At 40.7% G+C, this 7500-nt stretch overlaps 1 long non-coding RNA gene across 1 annotated transcript in view; it reads left to right on the top strand.

Moving 5' to 3' along the window:
• Positions 1–205: 205 nt before the first annotated feature.
• Positions 206–7500, top strand: part of LOC135098171 (uncharacterized) — a 23046-nt gene continuing 15751 nt past the window's right edge. The window contains exon 1 of the long non-coding RNA XR_010266637.1: positions 206–307. This is a non-coding gene — a long non-coding RNA (uncharacterized LOC135098171). The remainder of the gene's footprint in view (positions 308–7500) is intronic.

The raw sequence follows: 7500 nt of genomic DNA, 5'->3' as shown, positions 1-7500 counted from the left end.
CATAATTTACGCTTCATAAAACACTAAATCAACGGTAAACCCGAACAAACCTACAAATATCAATACACAAAGCAATAATACGAGTACTTGCTGATCTATATTTCCTGTCAATTTCAACAGAGTTACTCGGCGTGAGTTTGAGTTTTATCATAATATTGACGAATCGCATAAGTTGCCAGCCCTGAGTTCCCGCCCCCTCCCCCTCCCCCCGTCACCTGAGGTACAGAGTAAGTTGTGAAGTCCCGCGGTGGCGATTATCGTAATATTTCCCATCCATCCGTGCGTCAGGAGGGCTGCGGGTCGTGTGGTGAGTACTGGAGGCGCGTGGGGGAGGCGAGGCTGTAAAACAGTAATAAGAGAACACTTGATAAAAGGAGAAAATAGAGGACAAGATAAGGTGTTTTCCTGTCTGCTGGTCTCCATACTGATTTCTCCCGTGGTCATCTTTACTCTCTCTCTCTCTCTCTCTCTCTCTCTCTCCTCTCTCTCTCTCTCTCTCTCTCTCTCTCTCTCTCTCTCTCTCCTCTCTCTCTCTCTCTCTTGATTTTAATATCTCCTCCTCCTCCTCATCCTCCTCCTCGTCTTCTTCTTCTTCTTCTTCTTCTTCTTCTTCTTCTTCTTCTTCTTCTTCTTCTTCTTCTTCTTCTTCTTCTTCTTCTTCTTCTTCTTCTTCTTCTTCTTTCTTCTTCTTCTTTCTTCTTCTTCTTCTTCTTCTTCTTCTTCTTCTTCTTCTTCTTCTTCTTCTTCTTCTTCTTCTATCGTATTCACTTTTGTTATACTATTCGTATTTAACAATTTAACATCTCAACCATGTACTGTAGAAAACGGAAGACTGGGAATATTGGTGACGTATTAACAAGGTAACTACCGAATTGGCTGTTAGGTGGTTGTTGGAGGCAGTTAATACTGTTGTTACGCTCTTGCTACCCTCTTGTTCCCCGGAGCGTTACATTGACAAGATTACGTAGAGTTTTTGGTGTTATGTGGTTGGAAAGTCTTTGGTTGGGAAGGTAGTTAGGGTTTAATTGGTTTAAGCTTGTCAGGTGAGGTAGTTATACGTATCCGGTCAGTCCTCTCAGGAGAAACACTGCGAGTGAGTGTTGCTGCTGTGATACTTGTCTGTTTCAGGTAGATTTAGGTCTGTTTTGTATTAACCCTTTGACTGCCACTCGGTGCTCCTCTCCTTAATTACCAGTCACGTTCTGGACTTGTCCTCCAGCCACATTCAATCTTGGAACTGAGAAGAAATTGCAAAATGTATTTTTCATCGCTAAGTTTCCTGTAGATGCTTATAAAGAAGTTGACACATTGCTTCTGTTGCAGTGAAAGGGTTGATCTGAGGGGAACGCGTGATCAGTGGAGGGGTGGGGTAAAAACTAATCATTCGCAACAAGTACATCAATTCAAAACAGACGCAAAACTACAAGGAAAAAAAAGTCTCGTCCAGAATAGAGAGAAAGAGTGAAGTGAAAAGTGAAAATTTACCATAGATGCACGCATGCTTGTGACGGTGTGTGTGTGTGTGTGTGTGTGTGTGTGTGTGTGTGTGTGTGTGTGTGTGTGTGTACGTACGTACGTGCGTACGTGTATGTACGTATGACATTTCTCTCTCTCTCTCTCTCTCTCTCTCTCTCTCTCTCTCTCTCTCTCTCTCTCTCTCTCTCTCTCTCTCTCTCTCTCTCTCCCCCTTGGCTCCTTCGCTGGTGTGTGTGTGTGTGTGTGTGTGTGTGCAGATCACTGGATTGGATGTAAGGCAGTTAGGTCTAGAAATCTGGCAGCCTGCGCGCACACACACACACACACACACACACACACACACACACACACTTACACACACACACACACACACACACATTTATACATAGAGATAGATAAATAAATGCCTTGATAGAAAGATGGATAGATAGAAAGGTAGTTAGGTAGAAAGACAGATGAATAGACAGACATATATATATATATATATATATATATAGATTTAGGAGTTATAGTTAGCTCTGAACTCCGTCTAGGGAAACAATGCATAGAAGCCAGAAACAAGGCAAATAGGGTACTAGGATTCATTTTTAGGAGTGTTAAAAGTAGAAGGCCGGAAGTAATATTAAAGTTATACTTGGCGCTGGTCAGACCTCATCTAGACTACGCTGTGCAGTTCTGGTCCCCACATTACAGGAAAGATATAGGTCTATTAGAATCAGTACAGAGGAGAATGACTAAAAGGATACAGGGGATGAGGAGTATTCCTTACGAAGCGAGGTTGAAGCGGTTAAATTTACATTCTCTAGAGAGACGTAGGTTAAGAGGGGACCTGATAGAAGTCTTTAAGTGGTATAAGGGTTATAACAAGGGAGATGTAAGCAAAATTCTTAGGATCAGCAACCAGGGTAGAACAAGAAATAACGGGTTCAAGCTTGAAAAATTTAGGTTTAGGAAGGAGATAGGAAAAAATTGGTTCTCGAATAGAGTGGTAGATGAGTGGAACGGACTCAGTAATCATGTAGTTAGTGCTAGGACACTAGAGAGCTTTAAGAGAAGATTAGACAAGTTTATGGATGGGGATGATAGGTGGAAATAGGTAGGAGTGTTTCATACAGGGACTGCCACGTGTAAGCCTGGTCGCTTCTTGCAGCTTCCCTTATTTCTTATGTTCTTATGTTCTTATATATATATATATATATATATATATATATATATATAAATATATATATATATATATATATATATATATATATATATATATATATATATATATATATACTACCGGGGAGAACGGTGGCTTCGGCCGGCCAAAACCTGCAGATGACGCTCTCTCTCTCTCTCTCTCTCTCTCTCTCTCTCTCTCTCTCTCTCTCTCTCTCTCTCTCTCTCTCTCTCTCTCTCTCTCTCTCTCTCTCTCTCTCTCTCCACTCTCTCTCTTCCTCTCTCTCTCCTCCTCCCTCCCTCCCCATTCCCTCTCCCCATTTTCTCTTCCCCTTCCCTCCCTCCCCATTCCCTCTCTCTCCCCATTCCTTCCCTCCTCTCCCCCTTCCCTTCATCCTTACATTTCCTCCCTCCCTTCATCTCCCTCTTCCCTTTCTATTTCATTTTGTTTTTTATTTATTTATTTATTTTTATTTTATTTTTTTTTTTTTCATTTAAGAGGGGTACCTGCCAAGGCCAACAAAATTAGGAAGAAAAAAATGTTCCCTGAGGCGCCGGTCCCCAAACTGAGTCAGAAACGATTGTCAAAAATTAGAGGATGAGTGTCTTGAAGCTTCCCTCTTGAGAGAGTAGTCTTGATAAGCGTCCACAGTGTTAGACGAAGACTTTGACTTGTGTTGATGAGGGGAGTAACAGTCTTCGGAGCTTTGTTCTTTATTAACAATATGTACAGAAAGAAGGGGAAGGAAAAGATGTCTCAGAGTGGTTAGTAATTAAGGAAAGATGTGCCAAACAGTTGCACAAGGGCTTAGCATTGACGTGTTTGGGCAAAGCACCTTATCTATTTCCGTCTTTAAGGTATACGTGGAAACAATGAAGGAAGTGATGATATTGCGTGGCTTGCCCTCCGTTGTTGTCATGGTTGGACACAAAACAAAGAGTAGAAGAAGAAGATGATAATGTGAAGAAAAGAATACCGTTCAAGAAGAATTACTTGAAGAAAAAAAAAAAAGGAGGAAAATGAATATAAAAAAAAGTTGAAGAAAATGATAAGCGTTATGTGATGGTCATTGTCTCTTATTTCCGAACACTCTACTAAAGTGACTCTAAATGAAGTTGATTGTCTAATTATTATTAATTATATTATAGAAGAAAAGGAAAACTGAACACACACACACACACACACACACACACACACACACACACACACACACACACACACACACACACACACACACACACACACACACACACACACACACACACACACACACACACACACACACTGAAATATTCTTTTTCAAAATATTTCGCAAGAACACTATCAAGACTTCCGTCATTATGTAACGCATCATCCATATATATATATATATATATATATAAATATATATATATATATATATATATATATATATATATATATATATATATATATATATATATATATATATATATATATATATATATATATATATATATATATATATATATAATCAGACACATTTAACATCAGGTCACAAGCACACGGCGAACATCAATATGGACCCAAGTCTCAAACTCACACATCAAATTACAATATAGAAATATATCTGTGTATAAATACATCAGATTACAATATAATAAATATATCTCTATACAAGCACAGCCTGTGTTACCTTACAGAACTTTTCAGTCCCATGGATGTACCTGTGTACTGCTTTGTACATAACCATTGCTGCAACCTCTGCTCTTAACCTAATGACATTCATCCAAGTGTCCTTAATTCACTAAGGCCTTAATCCACACTATTTTCTTAATTCATTGTCCTTAATCCACACTATTTTCTTAATTCAATGTCCTTAATCCACATTATTTTCTTAATTCATTGTCCTTAATCCAGACTATTTCCTTAATATAGTGTCCTTAATCCAGACTATTTCCTTAATATAGTGTCCTTAATCCAGACTATTTCCTTAATATAGTGTCCTTAATCCAGACTATTTCCTTAATATAGTGTCCTTAATCCAGACTATTTCCTTAATATAGTGTCCTTAATCCAGACTATTTCCTTAATATAGTGTCCTTAATCCAGACTATTTCCTTAATATAGTGTCCTTAATCCAGACTATTTCCTTAATATAGTGTCCTTAATCCAGACTATTGTCCTTAATCCAGACTATTTACTTAATCTACTTGTCCTTAATCCAAATTATGTCCTTAATCTACTCTCCTTAATTGTAGATTCCTTAATTATAATATCCTTAACGACAACATTTTCTTAATCAGTGTATAATCCTCAATCCAGTCTATTTTCTTAATTTACTCTCCTAAATCTGTACTATTTTCTTTATCTGCCATCCTTAAGACGGTAGACAAAGTAGATCATCTACTTAATCTACTGTCGTTAATCCAGACTATTTTTTTATTTACTATCCTTAATGTAGACAATTTTCTTCATCTACTATTCTTAATGTAGACTACTTTCTTGAAGTAATATCCTTCATCCAGTCTATCTTCTTAATGTAATATTCTTAATCCAGACCTCTTTCTTAATTTACTATCCTTAATACAAACTATTTACTTGATCTACTATCCTTAATCCAGATTGTTTTCTTAGTCTATCAACCTTGATCTTAATTTCCTTAATCCAGACCATTTTCTTAATCTGTTATCCTTAATTCAGACTATTTTCTTGATTTATTATCTCTAATCCAGTTTTATTTTCTTAATCTACTTTTCTTAATTCAGACTCTTTCCTTGATCTACCATCCTTAATCCTGATTTTTTTGTTAATGCATTAGTCTCAATTTAGACTATTTTTGACTCAGACTTTTTTAATCTACTATCCTCAATCCAGACTATTTTCTTAGTCTACTATTCTTAATCCAGGCCGTTTTATTAATTTGATATTTTTATTTTATTTTCCTTATTTTGTTATCCTTAATCTTCATTTCTTAGTGTAATATTTTCCTATGCAGGCTATTTTCTTAACTAATATCCTTAATCCAGACTATTTTCTTAATCTACTATCCTTTATCTTAATAACCTTGATTTACTGTCCATAATCTTCATTTTCTTAGTCTAATATCTTTAATGAAGAACACAGTTTTATATCCTTAAGCCAGACTATTTTTTCTACTCTATTCACTGCTCCTATTTTCGTTTTGGGATCTTCTTTGAGCGGGATTTTTATTCATCTATTTCTTGCCTCTGCTGACCTCCCTGATGGATAACAAATCGAAACAAAACAAAAAAATCAATCAATCAATAAAATCAAGGCGGAGGCTGAGAGGACGCGGCACCTCTGGGCGTACGCAGACGGAGGACGTGAGTGAGGATGTCGAAGCGGTATCGTTTTCCGTTGAGCGTCAAGGTCATGGACAAATCATCATAATCTATCGCTGCTTGTAATTTACACAGCAGCGTTCGTCCAAACACGAAATCAAACCAGTGGCGCATGTATATCGTGTCCATCTTTCGCAGAGTGTCTGTGCCGCTGCCAAAGTGCAGCAGGACTCGTTTCGGCAGCACAGTCGATTTGCCTGTCCTGCACAGCATCTTGTCCTGACCAGTCTTAGTGATAGAGAATGTTGACGCGTTACCAGTGTTCACCATCACCGTCAGCGGCTCCTCGATGCCTAACGCTCGTGCGGCAAACATGAACGTTTTGTGTTGTGTGTCCAAAGGTTGTCTCCGCCGCAAACGTTTTTGGGTGACGCAGGAACAGGATGCTGCTGTCGTCGGGATGGAACTCCTGCCGCACCTCGGCCTCCTGCAGGCGGCTCATGGACATAACTATTAGGTCCAAGTAGTGCTTCCTCACATCCCCGCGTACAATGACCGTCATGCGCGTGTTGACCGCCACGTAGCGACGCAGCATCACCACCACCTCGTCCAGCTCGATCACGTCCAACTCCAGCATGCCAGCCCAGGTAAACAAGTATTTCTTTACCGTCTCTTGCTTGCCCGTGACGATTCCCAGCCTCCGGGCCAGTGTTAGCCTCATGAGGCTGCATGAGGAGCCGCTGTCAAGCTGGACAAGGCACGGGTGGCCGCGCACGGTCGCGGACACCAGGTTTTCTTTCCCAATATTAAAGACGGCACCACCTGCTCACGTTCCTCTCCTTGCTGACTCTCTTGGCATCCACCATCAGCCTCACCACGTCGTCTTTGTACCACCCTCTCATCTTCCATCTCTTGATGCCGTGCTTAATGCATTGACAGCACTCCATCATCTTCCCCCCCTTCTTTCGTTCTCTCCTGCCCTCCCCCCTGCTCTTCTTTGCCTGCTTCTCGTCGTCCTCCGCGTCCTGCCTCTTCCTCTTCTTGTCCTGCTTCGCGTCGTCGTCCTTAACCCTGCCTCTGCCTCTTCTTGTCCTGCTTCTCGTCGTCCTCCGTGTCTAGCCTCTTCCTCTTCTTGTCCTGCTTCGCGTCGTCGTCCCTTAACCTGCCTCTTCCTCTTCCTGTCCTGCTTCTCGTCGTCCTCCGTGTCTAGCCTCTTCCTCTTCTTGTCCTGCTTCTCGTCATCGTCCGTAACCTGCCTCTGCCTCTTCTTGTTCTGCTTCTCGTCGTCGTCATTAACCTGCCTCTTCCTTTTCTTGTCCTGGTTTTCCGTTTCCTCCGTGTCCTGTTTCTTTCTCTTGTTCTGTTTCTCGTCGTCGTCCTTGTTCTGCCTCTTTCTCTTCTTGGTGCGGTCCATAATCGGATGAAAACACTCCACGCTCATCGTTTTCTTGCCTTTGATGTCATTCCCGTCCCTCTGATTTTTGTGTTCTCGCCGGCTCGCGCCGATGTTTCATCTCTGCACAGCCTTGAGTGACCGTCTTCTCGTGGCTGGTGCAGTCTTCGAGGCTCTCCAGCCGCCTCTTCTTGTTCTTGGTTAGT

Source organism: Scylla paramamosain, unplaced genomic scaffold (genome assembly GCF_035594125.1).
Source record: "Scylla paramamosain isolate STU-SP2022 unplaced genomic scaffold, ASM3559412v1 Contig48, whole genome shotgun sequence".
In the NCBI taxonomy this organism is placed as follows: Eukaryota; Metazoa; Arthropoda; class Malacostraca; order Decapoda; family Portunidae; genus Scylla; species Scylla paramamosain.
Note: the sequence above shows the minus strand (reverse complement) of the source record. Positions and strands in the feature narration are given on the sequence as shown.